The sequence below is a fragment of the Bos javanicus genome, chromosome 19 (genome assembly GCF_032452875.1).
Source record: "Bos javanicus breed banteng chromosome 19, ARS-OSU_banteng_1.0, whole genome shotgun sequence".
In the NCBI taxonomy this organism is placed as follows: Eukaryota; Metazoa; Chordata; class Mammalia; order Artiodactyla; family Bovidae; genus Bos; species Bos javanicus.
This window is the reverse complement of record NC_083886.1, coordinates 40,340,409-40,368,397: the sequence shown is the minus strand read 5'-3', so window position 1 is coordinate 40,368,397 and position 27,989 is coordinate 40,340,409. Positions and strand designations below refer to the sequence as shown.

At 41.3% G+C, this 27,989-nt stretch overlaps 1 long non-coding RNA gene across 1 annotated transcript; it reads left to right on the top strand.

Annotated features, from left to right (window-relative positions):
- Positions 1 to 9: 9 nt before the first annotated feature.
- Positions 10 to 27,940, top strand: LOC133232312 (uncharacterized). The gene is made up of 3 exons (XR_009731364.1): positions 10 to 304; positions 2,475 to 2,585; positions 27,488 to 27,940. It is a non-coding gene; the product is annotated as an uncharacterized LOC133232312 (long non-coding RNA).
- Positions 27,941 to 27,989: the final 49 nt, after the last annotated feature.

Below are 27,989 nucleotides of genomic sequence, written 5' to 3'. Positions count from 1 at the left end.
ATTCGGGAGGGAGCGAGGGTGGAGTCGGGTTGCTCTTGCGCAGTCAGATGGAGTTGGGGGGTAGGGTGGAAGCACGGTTGTCACGCGCCGGGCGGAGAGCGTGGAGCCGCAACTGCGCCTGCGCACCAGGGTTTCTGGCGGCCGGGAGCTACTGCGTTCCAGGTTTGGGACGGAGCTGCACCTTTTTTCCATTCCGTAAAGAACGAAAAGGTGTTTCCCTTCTGAGACAAGTGTTTTCTTCAGTGCCTACTTGGATCTTAGGAAGGACGAAAATGTCTAGCTTCTGGGTGTATATCCCCGTATGGTGGGTAACCTTAGCCAGAGCTCTAATTTTCCCAGTCTATACTGTGAGAAGAATATCCTATCGAATTAAGGAGATTAATGACAACTATGTTTATTGAAGCAAAAGACACGTGGACTGACAAAAGCATTTGTTTGCCATTTGGGGACAGAGGCACAGGTTTTATTAACAAAAAATGGCTTATACTTAGAAATAATTTAACAGATGCCAGGCAATTTTCCGAGTAATTTTATATATTTTAACTCAATCCTCATCACAAACAAGAGTAATATTCTTGTATATAACAATAAGATGTGCCGCCTTGAAAATAAGTACATAATTTATTTAAGATCACACGGCTGATAATCGGCAGAACTGGGATTCAAATTCAAACAGTCTGACCCCAGAACCCATGCACTGACTACTGTACTGTATTTCTTAACATTAAGTGGTTAAAGGATTCATGTTGTTGGGATCATCCTGGAAAATCCAGTACTGTAATCATAGGTGAATAATAAGCACTTTTCATACTTACCCTTTAGGTTTTTATCTCATTCTGCCAATTAATGTTTATTGAACACTTACCTATGGTATTTTGCAATGAGTTGGGATCTATGAGCTGTACAATAGAATTGCTACAAAGGTCCAAGTAAAATGCTAACAACTGTCAAAGGAAAGGGAGATTACTTTTGGATTTGGGGATCTGATGTCTTAAATCTTGACTTTTTGACTATACTGTGTGTACACACACACATTTTTTGGCTTCACCGCAGCTTGTGGGATCTTAGTTCCCCAACCAGGGATTGAGCTCGTGCTGTCTGCAGTGGAAACACAGCCTTAACCACTGGACTGCCAGGAAAGTACCTATATAGTCTTCAAGGCTAAGAATATTCTTATAAGTCTTAACCATTGCCTTGAACCTATAGCATGACACATTAATAGTGACATGAAATTAGGTGTTATATGTATATGCTAAAGAATATATTAAGCATTTAAGTGAGATATATATAAAAATAGTTATTTCTTAACAAAGTCCTATCTACTCTATGCTCCCCAAAATAGAACATGAATTGGTTTTAACTGCTTTTCCTGAAAAGTGAGGAAACCCCACTCCATGATGAGTGGTTATTAATGCAGAACATTGATACAGTCTTTCTGGAATTATCTGCTTCACTGTAGAGTCTTATGTTTGTCTCACATGGTAGCCAACACGTCCTAGATCGTCTCCGCCTTCCCTCTGGTCAGTTTCTCAGGGAACACAAACTTGTTCATATCAACCTGGATGAAATAATAAGGGGAGTCAATTGCTTTTAATTCATTTTGAGATCAGTTGTAAGTGGGTTTTATAGCTGCTGTTTGGAAAATTCATTTTATCTTCCTGTCTCATTAACTGCATGGAAAATTGGGAGCTGTCTACCTGGGGATGTTAACATGAAAAGGGTACTTCTTAATTCCACAAACATAGAAGTTCACATTTCAGAAAAATCAAGATAAGAACAAGAAAAGGAAACTCATTTTGTAATTAGAGGAAGGAATAAGGTGGTTAGGGGCTCAGCCTTGCAAAGAAACAGTCTTGCACATAGTAGACACTCAAATATTTATTCATTAAGTGGATCATGGGAAAAAAATAAGTGAATCAGTAGAATGCCAGATAAACTGTCATGAGGCAGAGGGCAAAGCTGATTTCTGTGTTTCCCCAAATATAGGGAGTTCCTGGGATCACTCATTGTCTTATTCTAAATGGATCCAAAGAGGATGGGATATCCCATAAGCAGTGGGACATACACTGTGCTTGCATTCCCCACCCCACCCCCCAACACACCACCACAGTGGCAGATGATGTCAAAGATTGGAACTTCTGAAATTCTGCCTGGTAGACCTACATTCTGGGCTTCCCTACTGTCTCAGTGGGTAAAGAATCTGCTTGCCAATGCAGGAGACATGGGTTTGATCCTCGGGTCAGGAAGATTCCCTGGAGAAGGAAATGGCAACCCACTCTAGTATCCTTGGCCAGGAAAATCCCATGGACAGAGAAGCCCTACAGTCTGCAGTTCACAGAGTCACAAAAAGAGTCAGACACGACTTAGCAACTAAACACTAACCTACTTTCCAGGAGAAGCACTGTTGATTTGAACAAGGAAAATACTTCTGGAGAATTGGAAGAATCTGATTACAATATGTTTATTGATTACAGTAAACAATATGACACTTGGATTGAAGTGAGCAGTAGGCTTGCCATGTGTTTATACTGTACTTCCCTCCCTTGGATGAGAACATGAAGAGCAAAGGGAGTGAACTGTCCAAGGTAAGGTGACATAGAAACCGTGACTTCTAACTTTCTAAGAAATGGTCTCAACCGATCTTTAGCTAACGTTAGCAGAGTTTTTACGTCACTTGGAGAGTTGACAAAGCTCTTAAGTAATGGTGCCTGACTGTACATCTTAGTTCCACCTCTTTTCCTCACTATAGAAAAGGAGTAATTAAGTGCCTAACTCATAGAATTGTTACTAACTTAGTAAATGAGTTAATACATGTCCCGCTCTGGTTAGTTAGGGTAACTGCTTCCAAGCCCCATCATAGCCGTGGAAGGGATAGATGGAGCCTAGCAGAGTTGCTAAGAGTCGGACATGACTGGGCGACTTCACTTTCACTTTTCACTTTCATGCATTGGAGAAGGAGATGGCAACCCACTCCCTTGTTCTTGCCTGGAGAATCCCAGGGACAGGGGAGCCTGGTGGGCTGCCGTCTGTGGGGTTGCACAGAGTCGGACACGACTAAAGTGACTCAGCAGCAGCAGCAGCAGGGTCCTGCTAAGTGGAACTGCCCCTTGTGCTGACACAGATACTATCAGTGGTCCCAGATTCCACCCCAGTACAGTGTCCCTAAAGCAAAAGAGCCCATAACCTGGATATGAATTGGAGATCCTCAGGAAGCCTTATTTGTTTTAGGTCTCTTTTGTTAGGGAAAAGCGAAGAGCTTATGTTAAAGCTAAAACCATCAAAATGTAGATTGTTTCCATACCCCAAGGTGATTCCTTATTTCTGTGCTGCATGACTTTCTTCTCCTCGCTATTCTGTCTCATCCATCCTTCCATTCATCCCTGAAGCTGAAGACAAAGGCTTTCTCCTTTATCTTTTTCTGCCTGCCTCAGACTCTTGATTTCTAAAGGTATGTTTAGGAAGAGATACTGCTCGTCCTGGCTCAGCCAGAAAAGAAGCCCATGCATCCTGCTGTTCAAGTGAGGTCTCAAGTTAATCCCTCCCCTCTTCTTGCTCCACTTTCACCCCAGCTGGCTAAATCAAGCGATAATCCTGAAAGGGAATTTCAGGCTATTTGTGACTTCCCCTCTCCGCTCCCTACCCGCCACGTTCAGGGAGGAGAGAGCAAAGCCCCTGGATCAGAGTAATCTGCTTCTAACCCACTTCCATTCCCAGGGATTACCTCTGCAGGAGGAGAGAGACAGAAATAAATCTGACATCTTGGCACTGGGAACTTGCGGAAGAAGCTCCAGCAGTGCCTGCAGAGTGTGGGCATGAGGTTCAGGAGCCCGGGCGCTTGTTCTCATAGGCTGGGTTCCCAACAAACAGAAAGTGTGATATAATGGAAAGAATTCTGGTTTGGGAGGCAGGAAACATGGGTTCTAGTCTCACCATTCCTGACATTGACTTCCTTGTGGCCTTGGGAGTCACTTCATATCGCTGATCACTAATTTTCCCCATTAAAAAAAATAGCACTCCAGAGTCCTAAAAACCTACAGTCCCTACTGATGTGTGGCGGTGGTTTAGTTGCTAAGTCATGTCCAACTCTTTCGACCCCATAGACTGTAGCCCACTCCATGGGATTTCTCAGGCAAGAATACTAGAGTGTTCTGCCATTTCCTTCTCCAGGAGATCTTCCCTACCCAGGGATCAAACTCAGTCTCCTGAACTGGAGGTGGATTCTTTACTGACAGAGAGCCACCAGGGTTGAGCTCCTATTAATAATGCATAAAGGCCTGACAAAGACTCCCTTTAAGGACCCTTGTGAACCAATTGCTCAACGCACCTTCCCTCTGGTCTTTGTTCTTTCCTTTACCCTCTATGGGCCCTGACGTATGAACATGTATCTTCTACCTGGCAGTTCTTGGGGATGCTCTCCAGTTCCAGCTCTTCGGGGTGGAAGCTGTGTGAATGCAGGAAACTTCCACTAGAGGGTACCAAGGTTTCACTGGCATCTCTGATCACAAAGAGGCCTATGCAAACCCAACAGTTACAGGGTTTTTTTAGTACTTACATTCAGAGATTAAGAGATCTCCATTCATTATTCCTTACCTGGTCTGCTTCTTACTGCTCCTGGAAGGCTTAAGAAGTCTCCACTCTTGACATTATTTTGATTTAACTTGACATCAAATCAAAGGCAGCTTGGTATAGTGGAATTCAACTGGCTGGGTCCACTACTTTGGAATTCTATGGGCACATTATTTAACTTTTCTGAGGCCCAATGTACCCATCTGTGAAATGGGGATAATAAAATTTACTATTTTAAATAAGAAAATTTACCATGTAGGGCTGTTGTGAACACTAAAATCCTATATGAAAACTTGTGACTGGTACACAGTAGGTACATAAAATTGTGTCTTAACTAGTGGAGAGTCCTCAGAATTGCCACAAACAGGGAATGGTGTTGAGGAAAGAAAGGTGAATTTTTGGAAGCTGAGTATACCTCCAAACAAGAAATGTAACTTTTTGCCATTTTGCTCTTGAGTCTTAGAGGTTTCCGGGCTTGTGCTTCTTGGTCCTGCCCAGCCTCCGCCCTCGTTCCTATTCTGTTCTCTGTGTCAGCCCAGCCATGGCACTCTTCTGCCTTTTTCTCATCTTGATTTCCTTGGAGGTGAGTTTATTTTCTACTTCCTCCTCACTTCCTTGACAAAAAGTCCTTTCTATTTTGCCCTGCGTTTTCTGAAGAGCCACCTCTCCACCTGGTTCTGTTCTTCCCTTCTCATCTCTCCTATAGTCATTTCTGGGGTGGAATGTACCATCTGTTTCTGAGACTGAGCAGAAGTTTGGGAAAGAGGGAGGGCGAGCATGTCAGGGCTTGCGTGTCAGCAGACACGTTACAGCTGCAGGGCAAACCAGGGTGAAACCGCAAGCCAGAGGCCCCAGGGCAGGCAGCGGTAAGGCCCGCCCCTCAGCTCCTCTCTCATCTCTCTCTCACCCCAGAGGTTTCCTGGCAGGAGTGGGAGAGGTTGGTATCGAGTCCTTGAGCCCTGACTCATTCCCTGACCTAGTTGGGTGTTACCCAGTTATCTCCCAAACCTTTCTCCAAAGGCCTTTACAACACAACAGTGTCATCCCAGAAAACAGAAGAAGCAAGCACACCACCTATGAACTCCATGCCCATCTGAGGATCCCAACAACAAATAAGTTTGCCGTTCTCATGGCTTTATATACCACCCAGGAGGTTACACTGGTTATAAAGTAAACAAAATCATCTCACCCTGAGAAATCAGCTATTTTTGCTTTACAGAAATAATCATGTTTAACTTTTTCCAGAGAGAATAAAATTATGATTTTATTTTTCTTGGGCAGGGGAAGGGGCTGGGGTAAGGGTGGATGAGGTGAACGAGGACTGGAACACTGAGCCAGGAAGTGACTGGCTGTTATCACAAAATGAGTCAGGATTCTATATAGGGACTAACTCAGGTCTCCTAACCCCACCCCAAATTCCATTCTCTTTGCCTCAGTCTAGTTACTTTTGGACTTTTGTAATGTTCCAGGTTTTCTGGACCCTCACAGAAGTTCTTAAAATCTCCAAGATTCCTGAGAGCTTAATAGGAGCTTCTAGACTTCATACATGTCCCTCTCACTGTTTGTCCTGTGGAAATGTGAGTTGTATGTCTGTTTCCTCCTCAACAGACTGTTGAAAACACGTCAGAGTTATTTAAGATTCAAAGAGCGATGTAGTAAGTTATCTGTGTGAGCTGAGATCTTGGAGACAGATTCCATTTTTAAATCATTCGTTGGTGTTCACCTATTACTGTCCTTCTGTGCCACCGTGCTAGCGGATGCTGACGATTATTTCCTTACCTCCCCTTTACGCAAAGGTCCCAGTCACTCCCTCACTAGGGTCATGCTTCCTGAAGACAGGAGCTGGTTTCCAAGAAAGCAGATTTTCGCTTTATCCTTTGGCAGAGAGAATGGAGTCATTGCACACAGGCCAGAACATTCTTTCTGCCAGAGCTTCCCATCTGGAAGAAAAGAGAAAAAGAGTTTCAGAGTTTCCATAAGGTCTGCCTAAAAAAGGGGAGGAAGGCATAGTGAGCCCTCGGGAGGGAAGATGAAAGCTACAGGGCTGGAACCCCAAGTTCCATTGTCTGCAAAGAATATCAGATTCTGCAGGCCTGAAACCCTGACCTGGCAGCTCCTACCTTCCCCTTCCTCCTCACCCTTAGCCAGGATTTATTCTGTTCCCTATTCCTTTAACTTTTCACGTGTATTTATCTGTCTTGCCTATCCCATCTCAGAATTTTCCCTCTATTCTTTGTTCTTTATGTACTTCCCTTCCAGTTTTGTGCTCTCCCTATGGGTGACTCTAAAATACTCCTAGACTACTTCTTGATGCGTCTCACAAAAATAAGATTGAAGCATTAGAAGGAACTTTCTCACAACCTGTGATGTATGGAAGGACTGCAGTGGGTCCAGAGAGCCTCTGAAATTGAATGCTAATTTAATGCATATATGCATCTTTCTGGGAGAAGGCCCAGAGCTCCTATCAAGTTCTTAGATCTTCCATTCAGATCCTTGCCTCTTGACCCTGTAGTTCAGTGTGTTTCAGTGTAAAGCTGAGAACCCAAGTTAATTTTGGAAACTAGAATAATTCTATTTTTTAAAATGAAAAAAAATTAGAAAATATCAATGTGTATCACATGTAGTAAGGACACTAGTTTTGATTAATGTGATACAAAATGTATTTGTATGATAATTTGTTATTTTTATATATAAAATCAAAACATCTAATCTCATTCATTTCATGAATATTTATTGAGTTACCATAGATGTTGCTCTGGTCACTGGGACTATGGAAAATGAAAAGAGACATTTCTGGTCCACAAGCGGCTTGCATTTAGTAGGAAAGAAGTACACAAAAACATTGCAAAAGAATATTAAGTCCCACTGCAGAGGGTGCAGGGTATAAAAGAGAGTATGGGACTTCCCTGGTGGCACAGTGGCTAGGAATCCACCTGCCAATGCAGAGGCCCTGGGTTGATTCCTGGTCGAGGAAGATTCCATGTGTCTCGAGCAAATAAGAGCCCATATGTCACAACTACTGAAGCCCACGCACCTAGAGCATGTACCCCACAACAAGAGAAGCCACCAGAGTGAGAAGCCTGTGTACCACAACGAAGAGTTGCCCCTCTCACTACAACTAAAGAAAGCCTGAGTGCAGCAGCAAAGACCCAGCGTGACCAAAAATAAATAAGAGTATGACACATTATTTAGAGTTCAGGTGGGGCCATGCTCGGGTAGTGTGTGGAGAGATGAGTAAGAATTTGCAGGATACATAGCAAGAAGATGTGCAATTCGAAGCATGGGGATTGACGCGCACCAAGACACAGCAGTGTAAGACAACACAAGGATGGCCTGGGCTGCTGTCAGAGTGGTCTGGTGTGTTGTCCCTGTACTGTGGAGAGGTTGGATTCTTAGGCGAGATCATGGACAGTCTCCCACTAAATACAGAAATGCTTAATATTCCTAACAGACTGCTCTGCCTGGGCTCTTTCAATGAGATAGAACTGAGAATTTTGTGAAGCAGCTCCTTGTATTCTTGAGCATCTGATTGTGACAAATTCCTTCCTATACTGATGTAATTGCTTCCCTTGTTCAACCATTGATTCTCATTTACCTTCTGCAGCATAGCAAAAGGAGTTGACATTGTCTTCTATTAGGTTGAACCAAATGAAGTTGCATTTTTATAAATCAAGATAGTAGGATGGTTGGCGATTTCATGTTATTAGCCTGTGCTTGAAAAAAGCCAGTTATTTGAGGACAGTTATTATTTATCTACCTTGCTCTTCTCTTCCCAATATCTAATATCTTTAAACTCCATCAAATTCTTCCTTACTTGGGAAGTTACTAGATCCTTTTTCAACCTGATCTCTCCCTGGACATACACTGGTTCATCAGTGTCTTTTTTTTTTTTTTAGTATTCATTCATTTATTTATTTTGACTGTGCCAGGTCTTAGTTGCGGCACACGGGGTCTTTGATCTTCGTTGTGGCATGCAGGATCTTGAGTTGTGGTATTTGAACTCTTACTTGTGGCATGTGGGATCTAGTTCCCCGACTAGGAGCTGAACCTGGGCCCCCTACATTAGGAGCACAGAGTCTTAGCCACTAGACCAAAAGAGGGAAGTCCCCATCGATAGCTTTTTAAACATGAGGTACCCAGAACCGGTCAGATCTGGGTAAAAGATCTTTTAATTAAAGCACAGATCTCTTTTTATCCGACATTGTGTCTTTTCATGAAACTGTGACTACATTTGGTTTGGTGAGTCCTAAATCTTTCATATAAAATGCTGTCAAGGCAGCCCCACTCCTTCCTATACAATTGATTTTTCTTGGCTGCACCACCCAGCATGCAGGATCTTAGTTCCTTTATCAGGGATAAAACCCATGCCCCCTGCAGTGGAAGCTCAGAGTCTTACCCATTGGACAGCCAGGGAAGTCCCCTACATCTGGGGTTTTATTTTATCCTTGTCAAGTTTCATTTTCTTGATTTTGGCATTTTGTTCTAATCTGTCAAGATGAGTTTATTTTAAAACATTTTTAATTGAAGGATAGTTGATTTGCAAGGTTTCAGGTGTACAGCAATTCAGTTATACATATATTTCTTTTCCATTATAGGTTATTACAAGATACTGAGTACAGCTCTGTGTGCAGGTCCTTGTTCTTCCCTATTTTACATATAGTACTTTGTATCTGTTCATTTATCCCTCCCCACCTTTTGCCTTTGCTAACCATGAATTTGTCTTCTGTATCTGTGAGTCTATTTCTGTGTCGTAAATCAGTTCACTTGTATCATTTCTTTTCAGATTCATATATAAGTAGTATCATAGGATACTTGTCAGTCTAAGATCATTTTAAATCTCGCTTCTAACTGCTGAACCTGCCCCCCACAACTAGACAGTCCGTGCACCACCACGAAAGATCCCACGTGATGAAAGGAAGATCCTGCATGACACAACTAAGGCCCCATGCAGCCAAATAAATAAATATTTATATAAATAAATAAATCTGCTTCTATCATCCATTCTATTATCTTTCCCAGCTAGATCACTATCTAAGCTACTGATTTTAAAAATATCTAATACACCAGTGATTCCTTCATGGATCACAGCCTTGTCCTGGTGAAGGGACTTGTGTAACTCAAGCTATGAGCCATGCCGTGCAGGGCCCCTAACACTGATGGATCATAGTGGAGAGTTCTGACAAAATGTGGTCCACTGGAGGAGGGAATGGCAAAACACTCTAGTATTCTTGCCGTGAGACCCCGTGAACAGTATGAAAATGCAAAAAGATACGACACGGGACTATGAGTCAGCAGGTGTCCACTGTGCTACTGGGGAAGAGCAGGGGGCAATTACGAATAGCTCCAGAAAGAATGAAGCATCTGGGCCAAAGCAGAAATGACACTCAGTTGTGGATGTGTCTGGTGGTGAAAGTAAAGTCTGATGCTATAACAAACAATATTGCATAGGAACCTGGAATGTTAGGTCCATGAATCAAGGTAAATTGGACGTGGTCAAGCAGGAGATGACAAGAGTGAACATTGACATCTTAGGAATCAGTGAACTAAAGTGTATGGGAATGGGTGAATTTAATTCAGATGACCATTATATCTACTGCTGTGGGCAAGAATGCCTTAGAAGGAATGGAGTAGCCCTCATAGTCAACAAAAAAGTCCAAATTCAGTACTTGGGTGCAATCTCAAAAATGATAGAATGTTCTTGGTTCGTTTTTGAGGCAAAGTGTTCAACATCACAGTAATTCAAGTCCATGCCCCAACCATTGATGCCAGTGAAGCTGAAGTAGACCACTTCTGTGAAGACCAACATGATCTTCTAGAACTAACACCAAAAAAAGATGTCCTCTTCATCATAAGGGATTGGAATGCAAAAGTAGGAAGTCAAGACATACCTGGACTAACAGGCAGGTTTGATGGTTCAAGGGCTTACCTGATGGCTCTGATAGTAAAGAATCTTCCTGCAATGCAGGAGACCTGGGCTTGATCCCTAGGTTGGAAAGATCCCTTGCAGAAGGGTATGGCTACCTACTCCAGTATTCTTGCCTGGAGAATTCCATGAATTGGACACGACTGAATGACTAACACTATCACTTTTTACTTTCATTTTTTTGGCCTTGGAGTACAAAAAGAAGCAGAACAAAGGCTAACAAAGTTTTGCCAAGAGAACACACTGGTCATAGCAAACACTGTTTTCCAAAAACACAAGAGATGACTCTACCCATGGACATCACCAAATGGTCAATAGCAAAATCAGATTGATTATGTTTTTTGCAGCCAAAGATGGAGAAGCTCTATACAGTCAGTGAAAATAAGACCTGGAGCCAGCCGTGGCTCTGATCATGAGTTCCTTACTGTGAAATTCAGGCTTAAACTGAGGAAAGTAGGGAAAACTGCTAGGTCATTCAGGTATGACCTAAATTGAATCCTATATGATTATACAGTGGAGGTGATGAATACATTCAAGGGATAGATCTGACAGAGTGCCTGAAGAACTATGGACAGAAGTTCATAACACTATACAGGAAACAGTGACCAAAACCATCCCAAAGAAAAAGAAATTCAAGAAGGCAGAGAGGTTGTCCGAGGAGGCTTTACAAATGGCTGAGGAAAGAAGAGAAGTAAAAAGGGAGAAAAGAAAAGATAATACCCAACTGAATGCAGAGTTTGAGAATAGCAAGGAGAGATAAGAAGGCCTTCTTAAATGAACAATGCAAAGAAAAAGAAGAAAACAGTAGAATGAGAAAGACTAGGTATCTCTTCAAGAAAATTGGAACATTAAGGGAACATTTCATGCAAGTATGGGCACAATAAAGGACAGAAACAGTAGGGACCTAACAGAGGCAGAAGAGATTAAGAAGAGGTGGCAAGAATACACAGAAGAACCATACAAAAAAGGTCTTAATGATCAGGATAACCACGATGGTGTGGTCACTCACCTGGAGCCATGCATCCTGGAATGTGAAGTCAAGTGGGCCTTAGGAAGCATTACTACAAACAAAGCTAGTGGAGGTGATATAATTCCAGCTGAGCTATTTCACATCCTAAAAGATGATGCTATTCAAGTGCTGCAGTCAATATGTCAGCAAATTTGGAAAACTCAGCTGTGGCCACAGGGCTGGAAAAGCTCAGTTTTCATTCCAGTCCCAAAGAAGGACAGTGCCAAAGAATGTACAAGCTACCGAACGTACAAGCTTCGCTCATCTCACATGCTAGTAAGGTTACACTCAAAATCCTTCAAGCTAGGCTTTAGCAATAAGTGAGCTGAAAACTTCCACATGTACAAGCTGGGTTTAGAAAAGGCAGAGGAACCAATGATCAAATTGCCAACATTCGCTAGAATCATAGAGAAAGCAAGGGAATTTCAGAAAAGCATCTGCTTTATTGACTACGTGAAAGCATTTGACTTGTGGATCACAACAAACTATGAAAGATTCTTAAAGAGATGGGAATACCAGACCACCTTACCTGTCTCTGAGAAACTTATATGCAGCTTAAGCAACAACAGTTACAACCTTATATGGAACAACTGACTGGTTCCAAATTGTGAAAGGACTACGTCATGGCTGTATATTGTCACCCTGTTTATTTAATATATATACAGAGTACATCATACAAAATGCTGGGCTGGATGAATCACAAGTGTGAATCAAGACGGCTGGGAGAAATATTAACAGCCTCAGATATGCAGATAGTATCACTCTAATGGCAGAAAGTGAAGAGGAACTAAAGAGCCTCTTGATGAGGTGTGAAAGAGGATAGTGAAAAACTGGCTTGGAACTCAACATCCAAAAAACTAAGATCATGGCAGCTGGTCCTGTCACTTCAAGGCAAATAGAAGGGGGAAAAGTGGAAGCAATGACAGATTTTATTTTCTTGGGCTCCAAAATCACTGTGGACAGTGACTGCAGCCATGAAATTAAGAGACACTTGCTCCTTGGAAGAAAAGCTATGACAAACCTAGACAGCCTATAAAAAGCAAAGACATCACTTTCCTGACAAAGGTTTGGATAGTTAAAGCTATGATTTTTCCAGTAGTTATGTACAGATGTGAGAGTTGGACCATAAAGAAGGTTGAGCACTAAAGAATTGATGCTTTTGAACTGTGGTGCTGGAGAAGATTCTTGAGAGTCCCCTGGATTGCAAGAACATTAAACCATGTCAATCCTACAGAAAATCAACCCTGAATAGATGCAAAGAGCCAACTCATGGGAAACGACCCTGATGCTGGGAAAGACTGAAGGCAAAAGGAGAAGAGGGTGGCAGAGGATGAAATGGCATCACGGACTCAATGGACATGAATTTGGGTGGACTCCAGGAGATGGTAAAGGACAGAGAGGTCTAACGTGCTGCAGACCATGGAGTCACAGAGAGTTGGACACGACTTAGTGACTGAACAACAATACGACAGTGAAGTCCCTCTCTTTATTGATATCAAATTTTTTAATCAGTATCCTTTGAGCTCAGTTGATAAGCTAGTTAAAAATCTATATAGCTGTGATTATCCACCCACATTGCTTCAGGCTCATTTTCTTAGCCCTATCTACCTGCTCCTTTACTACCTTTCTCTGATCTGTTCCTAGTCCATTAAGCAAACCAGAACCACTCAGGCACCACACAAGTACAGATCTGTTTGGGCCCTACAAACACCAGCAGCTTTTAAAGGTATTATCAGTGACTTCTCCATTTGCTAATTCCCCACCTGTTGTCATGCCGCTCTTCCCTCTGTGAAACTCTGCAGAGACTTGTCATTCCCAACTCTCATTACCCGCACCACCCACTCCATACATGATGTCTCTGTGTTCGAGGATATAGACTCCAGCTTAGACTTCATCATTGCTCCTCCACTTGGCTCTTGGTGCTCTCTCTCTGCCTGTGATAGAGCTCTTTTTTTATTTAGCTTGGCTATTATTCCATAAATAATATGTGTAACTTTGCCTCAATCTTTTTAATGACTACATAGTATTCTATTGCATAGATAGACAGTACTGACGGACGCTTAGGTGGTTCCCCAAGTTTTGGCATTACAAAGAGGCCATAAGTCTGTTTGCAAATACCAAGGTAGGATAAATACCTGGAAATAGAATGGAAGGATCAAAAGATATGTAGCTTTTATTTTTATTTTTTATTTTTTTTCAGCATCCATAAATAATATTTTATTGGAGCATAGCTATATCCATTCATTTACATATTGTCGTTGGCAGGTTTCTGGTTCATGCTTTTTAAATTGTGTTGAAGGTCTAGAGCCTATACCTTGCCTAACCTAGCTAAGAAGTCTTTGTTGAACCCAAGGCCACACTTTTCTTCAATGTTTTCGTCTACAAGTTTTATACTTTTAGTCATTTTATTTAGTTCTGTAATCTATTGTTTACAGTTTTGTAATACATTGAGTTAGTTTTCATATAGGTATGAAGTATGGGTTGAGGTTTATTTTTTTACACAGTGGATTTCCAATTACTACTTTTACACATGGATTTTCTGTTGTTTTAAAGGACTATACTTTATTGTTGAGTTACCTAGGCATCTTTTTAAAAAAGTAGTGACCATTTAAGTATTGGACTGTTCTGGACTCTGTTTTATTGTATGTGTGTTGATGCTTTACCAATATTTGATTACTTCTGTAGTTTTTATGGTAAGTCTTGAAATTAGGTAGTGTGAGTTCTTCAGTTGTTTTCTTTTTCAAAATGTGTTGCCTAATTGGAGAGTTTTGCTTTTCCATACAAATTTTAGATTTAGCTTGTCAATTTGTTTAAAGAATTCTTGCTGAGATTGTGATTTGAGATGACATTGAATCAATTTATAGAGAATTGATATCTTAACAGTACTGAAACTTCTCATGATGAATATAGAATATTTCTCCTATTAATTAGACCTCTTTTAATTCTTAGTATTTTATAGTTCTTACCAAAGAAAGTCTGTTTATATTTTGCTAGATTAATACCTTAGACTTTTCTTTCTTTTATTTTTGATGCCATTTGCATACTACTTTTAAAAATTTTGATTTCCAACTGTCTATTGCTAGTATACAAAAATGCAATTGTTTTTTGTATATCGAGCATGTATCTTGTGACTTTGCTGCTGCTGCTGCTAAGTCGCTTCAGTCATGTCCGACTCTGTGTGACTCCATAGACGGCAGCCCACCAGGCTCCCCCATCCCTGGGATTCTCCAGGCGAGAACACTGGAGTGGGTTGCCATTACCTTCTCCAGATGTGTAGCTTTTAATTTTGGTAGTGCCAAGTTACTCTCCAAGGAGTTGTACCATTTTACCTCAGTGGTAGTTTAGAGCTCAGCAACATAAACAATTTTGATCTTGTTTTTAAAAGATATCTTGCTATTATACTATTGGAAATTTGAAATGGCTTTTAATTTTTCCCTTCTCCCTCATTTCTCCTCCTTACTCTGATTGCTCCCCAACCCTGAACTCCAGATTCTTCTCACTCATTTGTACAAAGTCATTCCACTGTCTCCAGACCCTGATGATTAACTCTGCCCCAGCCCTGCATTTACACATACAAACCTCAGCATAGTAAACCTGCTTCCCTCCAAAGGCATCATTCTTAGTAATAACAATATTGAGCGTGTTCATGTATTAACTGATTTAATCAACCTTGTGACGCAGATACTGTTGTTGTCCCTACTTCATGTGTAAGGAAATTGAGGTATAAAGAGGTTAAGTAGCTTGTCCAAGGTCACACAGTTTAAAAATTGCACAAATACTATTTGAACCTAGATAGCATGTCTCTAGAGATCACACTCTAAACCCCTACAGACAGATTCCTCTCCTGAGAGATTAGTCTGTTTAGGTTCTTATCAAATTCTAACCTTTCTTAGGGCTTCCTATGGTATAAATCAGACTCTGGTCTCTACCCTGATCCCTATCTAGCCCACAGCAGGTTCAATTAGTAGCTCTGCCCACAAACGTGTCTGGAAAAAATGAGTTTCAGAACCGCCTTATTTAGCCTGTGACAGAGGAAAAAGTATGGGGTGGAATCACAGGCAAAGGGGACAGCAGTCAAGCCCTCTCTCTCCCTTTGCAGAGGTGCGGCCTCCCTGTTCTGTTCTCTGGGTGGTTCTTCCCAGACAGGAAGGGAGCAGTTGGCTTAGTCAGTCTAATTTTCCCTGGAACTCAGCACACTGAAATCCAGGAGTGCCTGAGGCCAACTTAGGCAAGTTCTTCTATTCAATTAACATTCGTTTGAGTCCCAACAATGGGCCAGACCCTATGCAGTGTAAGGGTACAACATAAGTCACATACTCTACAAGTGAAGATAAGCACTTCAATTACCAATTACCTGCAACATGGTATCTCAATAGTTTGAACCTTGAGTGCATTGTTTGGAGTGGGGGAGGAGAAGAGGAGAAAGGGAAAATGGAAAGTACAGATAAAGTGCGTATCCCTGGTGTTTTAATTGTAAGGAAACAATCCAGATTAGGGAAAGTTAGAAAGTTAGTAACTCAGCTTCAGGAAGGATTTCTGGCAGAAGGAAGGCACCTTTGCAAGTACTCTAGTTCTTCAAATGCAGGTGAGGTCAAATACCTAGCCTGTTTATCTGTGGGTAGGAAGGTATGAGGGCAAAGGGCAGTCAGGAAAAGTTCCAAGATCCATAATAGTGGGGGCAGGGGCATCTGTGAAATGCTAATTCCTACTTGGCAGCTTTTCTGGAAATTGTGATGGTAGCTGGTGGTGGGAAAAATCACTGAAATCACCAGTGACCACAACCCTTTCCCTGCCTCTGGGTGACTGGCTATCATCTGAGCCATTCCAGTTGTTGACAGGCTGCTGTGGATCCTTTCTTTTCTTCCTCCCTCCCTCCTTCCATTCCTCCCTCGTTTCTTTCTTTCTCTCCCCCACCCCAACCACCACACAACTTGTGGGATCCAAGAGTCCTAACCATTGGACCACCAGGCAACCCCTCTTTCTTCTTTTCTTTCTTTCTTTTTGCTTGTGGGATCTTAGGTCCCTAACCAGGAATCAAACCCATGCTCTTGGTAGCAAAAGCATGGAGTCCTAACCACTGGACTGCCAGGGAATTCCCTCTTTCTCTTTCTTTCCTTACTTCTTTTTAGGTAGGAGGAAGGGAGGAATGAAAAAAGATTCATTTTTCTATGAGCAAATGAATAAGCAAGCCACATCTTCTACATTAACTAGACAGCCTCTTGTAGGATAAAAAGGCCTGGCCAAGGGATTCAGTCAGCAGAGAGACCCAGTTTCTGGCTTCAGATCTTTGTGAGCCTTGGAAATTCACAACCTATCTGTACACCACTTCTCATTTGTGCTGTGGGAATAATATGTTTTTGTCCCTCAATGATATTCCAAAAAAGGAAAGAAAGGAATAATAGATAAACATTTAAAGGCCTCAGGAAATGGTACTCAATAGGGATATATTTTACTTTTTTAAATAATTTCTCAGATTGTTTCAGTAAAATAAAAAGGCCACGGTTGATATGCTGTTTTATTAAATGGGTGCTGAGTGTTGCTAAGGGGCCTCTTTTGAGTAATTTCCTCTTCTTAATTGGGACAGAAATTCTGGCCATTGATAGAAACATAAAAGGGCCAAAATAGAACTCGACTGTTCTACAGCTTCTGGTTCTCAATAGACTTCCACTTAAGGATTTTGTTCTATTCCAAAGCTAAGTCATTAAAGCAGGGGCTAGTTCTAATGAAGAGGATATTTATGAAGAAATATAGATAATGCAAAGAGAAAGGAAAGGCAAGAAAAAAATGCACTGATGAACTACAAATGGTCATAAAATTTGGAAACATGGGTGAATATACTTAATAAAAGATTTATGAATATTACAATACAAAACATGCTATGTTCAATAATATTACACAATATGTTCCTCACTAAAGATGCCTTGTTCAATGCCATGGGCCAAGCTGCAGTGCATACAGTGCTAATGCTGTTCCTACCATCCCTTGCAAATGAGTCTATGATGCCTTATCTCATATAATTTATCTCTGATTTTTTTTCACTGAATAAACATACATATCCCAGAAGAAGTAATCAAGGGGGTTCAATCTGTACAAATATAAACTATTCTCTATGTTTGCAGACTTTATGACTATCTTGTAGCTTCTACAGAAATGAACATAGAGAACAGATGCAAAGAGGATGGTAGAGAGTCTAGAGAAAGATAGAGGGTAAAAGTAGAAACACAGAGGGTGTGACCATGGAAACAAAACTGGGTGGGGGGGCAGGGAACAGAGAGCGAAATAGGCAGATAGACACAGTCAGAGATCCTTTGGAAAATAATGCAACATATCAGGGAGACAGGACACTGAGAAGGACAGAAAAGCAGGTCAGAAAGGAAGGAAGTATTTTTTTTTTAAACTTTTTATCTTATATTGGAGTATAGCCAACTAACAATGTTGTGACAGTTCCAGGTGGATAGCAAAGGGACTCAGCCATATATTTACATGTATCCATCCTCCCCCAAACTCTCCTCCCATGCAGGCTGCCCCATGGAATTGACGGAGTTCTGTGTTTTACACAGTAGGACCTTGTTGGTTATCCATTTTAAATATGTGCGTGTGTGCGTGATGATCCCAAACTCCCTAACTCTCCCTTCCCCCCATCCTTCCCTCATGACAACCATAAGTTCCTTCTCCAAGTCTGTGAATCTATTTCTGTTTTATAAATAACTTCATTTGTATCATTTCTCTTTAGATTCCACATAAAAGAAATGTCATATGATAGCTCGTCCTTCCTGTCTGACTTACTTCACTCAGTACGGCAGTCGGTCCCTAGGTCCATCCATGTTGCTGTAGCTGGAATTATTTTGCTATTTTTACAGCTTCCCAGGTAGTGCTTGTTGTTCAGTCACTAAGTCATGTCCGACTCTTTGTGACCCCATGGAATGCAGCACACTAAGCTTCCCAGTCCTTCATCATCTCCCGGAGTTTGCTCAAATTCATGTCCATTGAGTCAGTGATGCTATTTAACCATCTCATCCTCTGTCGCCCCCTTCTCCTCTTCCCTTCAGTCTTTCCCAGCATCAGGGTCTTTTCCAATGAGTCAGCTCATCAGGTGGCCAAAGCATTGGAGCTTCAGTTTCAGCATCAGTCCTTCTAATGTATATTCAGGGTTGACTTCCTTTAAGATTGACTGGTTTGATCTCTTTGTTGTTCAACTCTCAAGAGTCTTCTCCAACACCACAGTTCAAAAGCATAAGTTTTTCAGTGCTCAGCTTTCTCTAAGGTCCAACTGGCACATCCATATGTGACTACTGAAAAAACCGTAGCTTTGACTATAGGGATATTTTTCCACAAAGCAAAGAATACACAGGTGGCGCTAGTGGTAAAGAATCTGCCTGCCAATGCAGGAGACATGGGTTCAATCCTTGGGTGGGGAAGATTCCCTGGAATAGGAAATGGCAACCCACTCTGAATTCTTGCCTGGAAAACTTCATGGACAGAGGAGCCCAATGGGTTACAGTCCATGGGGCCGCAGAGACAGAGTGACTGAGCACAGCACATGGCTGAGTAGTATTCCACTGTATATATGCACCACCTCTTCTTTATCCATTCATCTGTCGATGAACATTTAGGTTGCTTCCATGTCTTGGCTATTGTAAATACTGCTGCTGTGTACAGCTCTCAATATTTAAATGAAACAGGTGATGGAAGCACATCTGCTCTTGCATGGACCAAATTCAGATCAGATCAGATCAGTCGCTCAGTTGTGTCCGACTCTTTGGGACCCCATGAATCGCAGCACGCCAGGCCTCCCTGTCCATCACCAACTCCCGGAGTTCACTCAGACTCATGTCCATCAAGTCAGTGATGCCATTCAGCCATCTCATCCTCTGTCATCCCCTTCTCCTCCTGCCCCCAATCCCTCCCAGCATCAGAGTCTTTTCCAATGAGTCAATTCTTCGCATGAGGTGGCCAAAGTACTGGAGTTTCAGCTTTAGCATCATTCCTTCCAAAGAAATCCCAGGGCTGATCTCCTTCAGAATGCACTGGTTGGATCTCCTTGCAGTCCAAGGGACTCTCAAGAGTCTTCTCCAACACCACAGTTCAAAAGCATCAATTCTTCGGCACTCAGCCTTCTTCACAGTCCAACTCTCACATCCATACATGACCACAGGAAAAACCATAGTCTTGACTAGACAGACCTTTGTTGGCAAAGTAATGTCTCTGCTTTTGAATATGCTATCTAGGTAGGTCATCACTTTCCTTCCAAGGAGTAAGCATCTTTTAATTTCATGGCTGCAGTCACCATCTGCAGTGATTTTGGAGCCCAGAAAAATAAAGTCTGACACTGTTTCCACTGTTTCCCCATCTATTTCCCATGAAGTGATGGGACCGGATGCCATGATCTTCATTTTCTGAATGTTGAGCTTTAAGCCAACTTTTTCACTCTCCACTTTCACCTTCATCAAGAGGCTTTTTAGTTCCTCTTCACTTTCTGCCATAAGGGTGCTGTCATCTGCATATCTGAGGTTATTGATACTTCTCCCGGCAATCTTGATTCCAGCTTGTGTTTCTTCCAGTCCAGTGTTTCTCATGATGTACTCTGCATATAAGTTAAATAAACAGGGTGACAATATACAGCCTTGACGAACTCCTTTTCCTATTTGGAACCAGTCTGTTGTTCCATGTCCAGTTCTAACTGTTGCTTCCTGACCTGCATACAAATTTCTCAAGAGGCAGATCAGGTGGTCTGGTATTCCCATCTCTTGAAGAGTTTTCCACAGTTTATTGTGATCCACACAGTCAAAGGCTTTGGCATAGCCAATAAAGCAGAAATAGATGTTTTTCTGGAACTCTCTTGCTTTTTCCATGATCCAGCAGATGTTGGCAATTTGATCTCTGGTTCCTCTGCCTTTTCTAAAACCAAATTATGCACCATCTATTAGGGAAGAACTAAATGGGAACTCAAGCTCTAGACTTGTCTTGTTCCAGGCATTCTTTGGGTTATATCACACCAACCCTGGAGTTCATGGAAAGAGATCACAGGAAGACTGAGTGTTGAGGTGGAAAGAGTGCCTCTTCTGTGTCAGGTTGGCCTGGGTCTGCCAGTAACTGAAAGTGAAAGTGAAGTCGCTCAGTCATGTCTGACTCTTTGTGACTCCATGGACTATAGCCTACTAGGCTCCTCCATCCATGGAATTTTCCAGGCAAGAGTTCTGGAGTTGGTTGCCATTTCCTTCTCCAGGGGATCTTCCTGACCCTGGGATCGAACCCGGGTCTCCCGCATTGAGACTGAATGTTGAGGTGGAAAGAGTGCCTCTTCTGTGTCAGGTTGGCCTGGGTCTGCCAGTAACTACCCACTGCAATCCCAGGCAAGTCAGTTAATCAATGCATTTCTCAGTTTTCCAAAATGAGAATACCATGTGCTTCATGTGGTACTTGGAGGGATAAGTGAAAGAAATACATAGTATCAAGTGCATAGCAATTCACCAAAGCAATTAAAGTGGCCAGCTTTAAAAGAAAAAAGTGCTTCCTAACTAGGAGTCAAAGAAATGCAAATAAGGAACAATGGGATAGCACTTTCACTTACTCAATTAACAAAGATAAAAGAAAACAAACTTTACAGCCTGATGCTGGAGGGTATGGAACCAGATATTCTCATGCTTTGCTAAAAAGAAGGTAAGTTGGTACATTTCTGGAGGGGAGTTTGACATGTATTAAGAGCCTTAAAAGTGTCGATGCTCTTTGATTCAGGGTTTCACTTCTAGATATTGAGCCTAAGGAAACAATAACATGTAGGAGGAAAAAGATAATCTATATATCTATGAGTTTGTTCACATAGGTTCTTTATACGACAGAAAAAATATAATCAGTATGAATTTTCACAACCTTTATTTCTCCCAGAGGCAAAAAGAGTGTTTTTCTACCAGACTGGTAAAATGAGGGTTGGGTCCTAGAGAAAATGCAATAGAGCTTCAACTTAATTTATATTGAAAAAGGCAGATATTTATAGGAAAATGAGAAGAATTTAATCAGAATGGTGTCAGGGGACAAACAGACATGGGGGAAAGAAGGAAGGAAATGGAAGAACCAGGAAAAGTGGAGTTAGGAGAAAGTTTCAAACAACTGTCCTCTGAGTGAAGTATTAAGAGAAAGAGGAAGATGAGAAGAGAGGACTTCAGTGAAATCTTCCTTTGGTTTTATCTTAAGAGTAAAGATTTACTTCTCTTGGACTTTCCTGGTGGGACAGTGGATAAGAATCCGCCTGCCAATGCGGGAGATACAGGGGGTTCCATCTCTGGTCCAGGAGGATTCCCTATGCCACAAGACAACTAGGCCTGTGTGTTACAACTACAGAGCCTGTGCTCTGCAATAGGAGAAGCTGACACAATGAGAAACCTGTGTACTGCAACGAAAAGTAACGCCCACCTACTGCAACTAGAGAAAGCCCATGTGCAGCAAGGGAGACCCAGTGCAGCCAAAAAAAAATTTTTACTTTTTCTTTTCTTTGTTCTCATTTTCCTCTTTTTCTTTGATTATTTTATTTTTAAATGCTGGAATGATGTTTCTTTAAAATCTTAGCTTGGGCTACCCATCTGCTTGGTTTTATATTGTTCAGTTGCTCAACTGTGTCCAGCTCTTTGCAACCCCATGGACTGCAGTGCGCCAGGCATCCCTGTCCTTTACATCTCCTGGAGCTAGCTCAAAGTCATGTCCGTTGAGTCGGTGATGCCATACAACCATCTCATCCCCTTCTCCTCCTGCCTTCTATCTTTCCCAACATCAGGATCTTTTCCTGAGTCAGTTCTCATCAGCTGGCCAAAATATTGGAACTTCAGCTTCAGCATCAAGCCTTCCAATGAATATTCAGGGTTGATTTCCTTTAGGCTTGACTGGTTTGATCTCCTTGCAGTCCAAGGGACTCTCAAGAGGATTCTCCAACACCACAATTCAAAACCATCAATTCTTCAGTGCTCAGGCTCCCTTATGGTCCAACTCTCACATCCATATGTAACTATGGAAAAACCATAGCTTTGACTAGACTGACCTTTGTTGGCAAAGTAATGATTCTGTTTTTTAATATTTTGTCTAGGTTTGTCATAGCTTTTCTTCCAAGGAGCAAGTGTCTTTTAATTTCATGGCTGCAGTCACCATCTGCAGTGATTTTGGAGCCCAAGAAAATAAAGTCTGTCACTGTTTCGACTGTTTCCCCATCTATTTGTCATGAAGTCATGTGACCAGATGCCATGATCTTAGTTTTCTGAATGTTGAGTTTTAAGCCAGCTTTTTCATTCTCTTTCACTTTCATCAAGAGGCTCTTCAGTTCCTCTTTGCTTTCTGCCATTAGTGTAGTGTCTTCTGTGTATCTGAGGTTATTGATATTTCTCCCGGCAATCTTGATTCCAGCTTGCTTTTCATCCAGCCCAGCATTTCACATGATGTACTCTGCATATAAATTAAATAAACAGGGTGACAATATACAGCCTTGTATACTCTTTCCCCAATTTTGAACCAGTCCATTGTTCCATGTCCAATTCTAACTGTTGTTTCTTGACCTGCATACACATTTCTCAGGAGGCAGGTAAGGTGTCTATTATTCCCATCTCTTGAAGAATTTTCCACAGTTTGTTGTGATCCACACAGTCAAAGACTTTAGCATTTGGTTCTTTATGGATTGTATTTAAAACAGCAAACATAATTGGAAACACTTTAAATATCCAAGAATAGGAAATTAATAAAATAAAATAATCACGATGGTGTGATCACTCACCTAGAGCCAGACATCCTGGAATGTGAAGTCAAGTGGGCCTTAGGAAGCATCACTACGAACAAAGCTAGTGGAGGTGATGGAATACCAGTTGAGCTATTTCAAATCCTGAAAGATGACCCTGTGAAAGTGCTGCACTCAATATGCCAGCAAATTTGGAAACCTCAGCAGTGGCCACAGGACTGGGAAAGGTCAGTTTTCATTCCAATCCCAAAGGAAGGCAATGCCAAAGAATGCTCAAACTACCGCACAATTGCACTCATCTCACACGCTAGTAAGTAATGCTTAAAATTCTCCAAGCCAGGCTTCAGCAATATATGAACTGTGAACTTCCAGATGTTCAAGCTGGTTTTAGAAAAGGCAGAGGAACCAGAGATCAAATTGCCAACATCTGATGGATCATCAAAAAGGCAAGAGAGTTCCAGAAAAACGTCTATTTCTGCTTTATTGACTATGCCAAAGCCTTTGACTGTGGATCACAACAAACTGTGGAAAATTCTGAAAGAGATGGGAATACCAGACCACCTGACCTGCCTCTTGAGAAACCTATATGCAGGTCAGGAAGCAACAGTTAGAACTGGACACGGAACAACAGACTGGTTCCAAATAGGAAAAGAATACGTCAAGGCTGTATATTGTCTCCCTGCTTATTTAACTTATATGCAGAGTACATCATGAGAAACGCTGGGCTGGAAGAAGCACAAGCTGGAATCAAGATTGCCAGGAGAAATGTCAATGACCTCAGATATGCATATGACACCACCCTTATGGCAGAAAGTGAAGAAGAACTAAAGAGCCTCTGGATGAAAGAGAAAGAGGAGAGTGAAAAAGTTGGCTTAAAGCTCAACATTCAGAAAACTGAAATCATGGCATCCGGTCCCATCACTTCATGGGAAATAGATGGGGAAACAGTGGGTAACTTTATTTTTCTGGGTTCCAAAATCACTACAGATGGTGATTGCAGCCATGAAATTAAAAGACGCTTACTCCTTGGAAGGAAAGTTATGACCAACTTAGACAGCATATTAAAAAGCAGAGACATTACTTTGCCAACAAAGGTCCGTCTAGTCAAGGCTATGGTTTTTCCAGTGGTCATGTATGGATGTGAGAGTTGGACTATAAAGAAAGCTGAGCACCGAAGAATTGATGCTTTTGAACTGTGGTGTTGGAGAAGACTCTTGAGAGTCCCTTGGACTGCAAGGAGATCCCACCAGTCCATTCTAAAGATCAGTCCTGGGTGTTCATTGGAAGGATTGATGTTGAAACTGAAACTACAATACTTTGGCCACCTGATGCAAAGAGCTGACTCATTTGAAAAGACCCTGATGCTGGGAAGGATTGAAGGTAGGAGGAGAAGGGGACGACAGCAGATGAGATGGTTGGATGGCATCACCCACTCAATGGACATGGGTTTGGGTGAACTCTGGGAGTTGGTGAGGACAGGGAGGCCTGGCGTGCTGTGGTTCATGGGTTGCAAAGAGTCGGACACGACTGAGCAACTGAACTGAACTGAAAATAAGTTAAGTAGTTTATAAGTTAATTAAATAAGTTCGCATATATTTATAGCCATTGTCATAATGGAGAATATTTAATAATGAATGAATGATATAGTAAGTGAAATTGGTTATGATCCCTAAATGGTAAGTGTGTGTGTAAGTGCATGTGTTGTGTATCACTGGAAAAAATACAGGTGGTCAGTGTACTATTAACAGTGATTTTGTTTAGATTTACTGATACTATTTTATTAATGCTCATCTAAAATTTCTGTATTCCCTACATTGATCAAGTAATCCTTTTATAATCAAAAACCTCCTTACAGTAAACCTTATTTAAAAAAAATTTTTTTAAACCTTAGTTTTTAAAATAGCACAAGAACAGCTTCTAGAAAAAAATACAGAAGAGAATCTTTGTAAATTTGAAGAAGGAAAACATTTCTGAGCAGGACACAAAAAGCACTAGCCATAAAAGAAAAAAATTGAAAAATTGGACTTCATCAAAATGACATCACTAAGAAAATGAGTAGACAAATGACAGACTGGGAAAAATAGTAATCACTGTATATACTTGACCAAGGAGTCATATCCGGATAATTTATGGAATGCCTGTAAATTAACAGCAAAAAGTTGAGCTACCCAATTAAAAAATGGGCAAAAGACTTGAACAGATGCCTCACAAAAAGAGAGATATAAATGGCCAATAAGGCATGAAAAGTGCTTGTAACAAATGCTATGATATGCCACTCTGATTCTCCTTTCTCCTTTGGAATGAAGGACTTATTCTTCAATGTTGGAGAGGCTGTCAGGAAACAGCCTTCAATCAATCCACTTCATTGACTGCCTATGCTGAAGAGCACTGACTTGCCCAAGGTCACAGTGGCCATTAATATGGGGGCAGAGAAGTCCAGCCACTTGCCTAAACTCAGAATATTTTGTATTTTTTCAAGTGCATTTTCAGTGCTCTTGATTAAGGTCAGATGAGGTCTCTGAGACTCCATTGTACAACAAATCAACTTCATCCCTTGTCCAATAGTGCTTCTGTCTTTTTTCTTGCACAGAGGTTGAACCCAAGTGCTCTCCCTGAAAAAACCTACTGCTAACTAATCTCCCAATGAGTCTGCTTCCAAGGGAATTCAACCTGTGACAATGCTCAACACCAGTAACCATCAGGAAAATGCAAATTAAAGCCATAAGGAGCTATCAATTACATCCACTAGAAGGGCTAAAAAAAGACTGACAACACCACATGTCCATGAAGATGTGGAAAAAGTGGAACTTTCATATAGTGCTGGTGGGAGTGTAAAAAGGAACCACCACGTTGGAGAATTGTTTGGCAGTTTCTTACAAAATTAAACATATTTTTAACCCATGATCCAGGAATTGCATTCTTAAGTACGTAGTCAAGAGAAATGAAGACATATATGTATAAGACTGTATAAGAATCCTCATAAGTAGCCTTAGTTATAATAGCCACAAACTGGAAATTATACAAATGTCATTTAAATTAGAGAAGGAATAAATAAATTCCAGTATCCTCCTACCATACTACTCAGCAATATGATGGAATGGAGTACTGATACAACACATGTAGATCAGAAACATTATGTTGTATAAAGCCACACACCACACATACACACAAACACACGTAACACATACTAAATGATTTCACTGACATGAAGTACAGGAACAGGCAAAGAAAATCTATGGTGACAGAAAGCAGGAAGTCCTCGGGTTGCTTGGGTGAAGTGGGTGAAGTAGGGGCAGGAGTGGGGATTGACTGAAAGTGCCATGAGGAAACTTTCTGGGGTGATGAAAATATTCTGTATCTTGTTTTGACTAGTAGTTACACAATGGTTACAATTGTCACTAAGTACTGACCTAAACATTTAAGATTTGTCCATTTTATTCCTGAATATTATATTTCAGTCAAGTTATACACATACATGGGGCTTCTCAGGTGGCTCGGTGGTAAAGAATCCACCTGCAAATGTAGGAGACACAGGAGACACATTCAATCCCTGGGTTGGGAAGATCCCTTGGAGGAGGAAATGGCAACCCACTCCTGTATTCTTTCCTGGACCATCTGATGGACAGAGGAGCTTTGTGGGCTACAGTCCATGGGGTTGCAAAGAGGCAGACCCAACTGAGCGACTGAGTGTGCACACATACACATACACACACAATGAGTTCCTCTAGGCATTCAGTAAATGTTTAATAAACAGGTGAAGAGATGATTTTTCTAAAGAACCAAATTATTAATAATTATGGAAAAGATTTCTCTCCCTGGCTTATGGCAAGATGTGATTCTCCTGAGATATTCTTTGATTTCAGCTCTGTGAATATTTATTATTCACAGTTGTTTTTTTCCCTCCCACATTGAAATGGCTAAGCTTTGATCTCTCCCAAAGTGGCAGAATCGGGTCTATAATGTCTGCCTGAATCATTTGCAGGTGAGTGGAAACGTTAAAAGGATATTAAGATAGTAACAGTGGTAGGAGAAAGAAAGAAAAAAACCATCATTGGTTTCCCAGTGTGGTAGATAGCATTTGGCTGCTATTCCACATAATCTTGCCAACATCACTTTCAAAGCAATTTCTCTTACAAAATATGGCACAATCACCACCCTATTTTGAACATGGGTATTTAATCTCAGAAAAAGTATTTAAAGTGTTTGAAATATTTGAAGAGACAAGTTGATTTTTATGGAGCCAGCTGATATCAACCTATGCTGTTTTACTTTCCAGGTAAAGTTAATACCCTGGGGAATATGAAAATTTGAAGAGAGAGAATCCTTTTAGGGGTTTCATAACCTAAAAAACTAAACAAGACAGAATGCCAATGACTCTCAAGAGAAAGATTTTTGCAAACACACAAAGCTACTTTTAAATTCCCTTTAATAAAATCAAACAGTTCAAAAGCCATGGCTGCCATCTTCAAAATCTGAAAGTAGACTACTGGTGGAGTTGCCAGATTTAGCAAATAAAACTCTAGAGTCGAATCTTCAATTAAATTTGAATTTCAGGTAAACAGTTTTTTAGTATAAGTGTTCCTCCCAAATATTGCACGTTTTAGTGTTAACAGCTCCTATGCCAACAAAGGTTCGTCTAGTCAAGGCTATGGTTTTTCCTGTGGTCATGTATGGATGTGAGAGTTGGACTGTGAAGAAGGCTGAGCGCCAAAGAATTGATGCTTTTGAACTGTGGTGTTGGAGAAGACTCTTGAGAGTCCCTTGGACTGCAAGGAGAT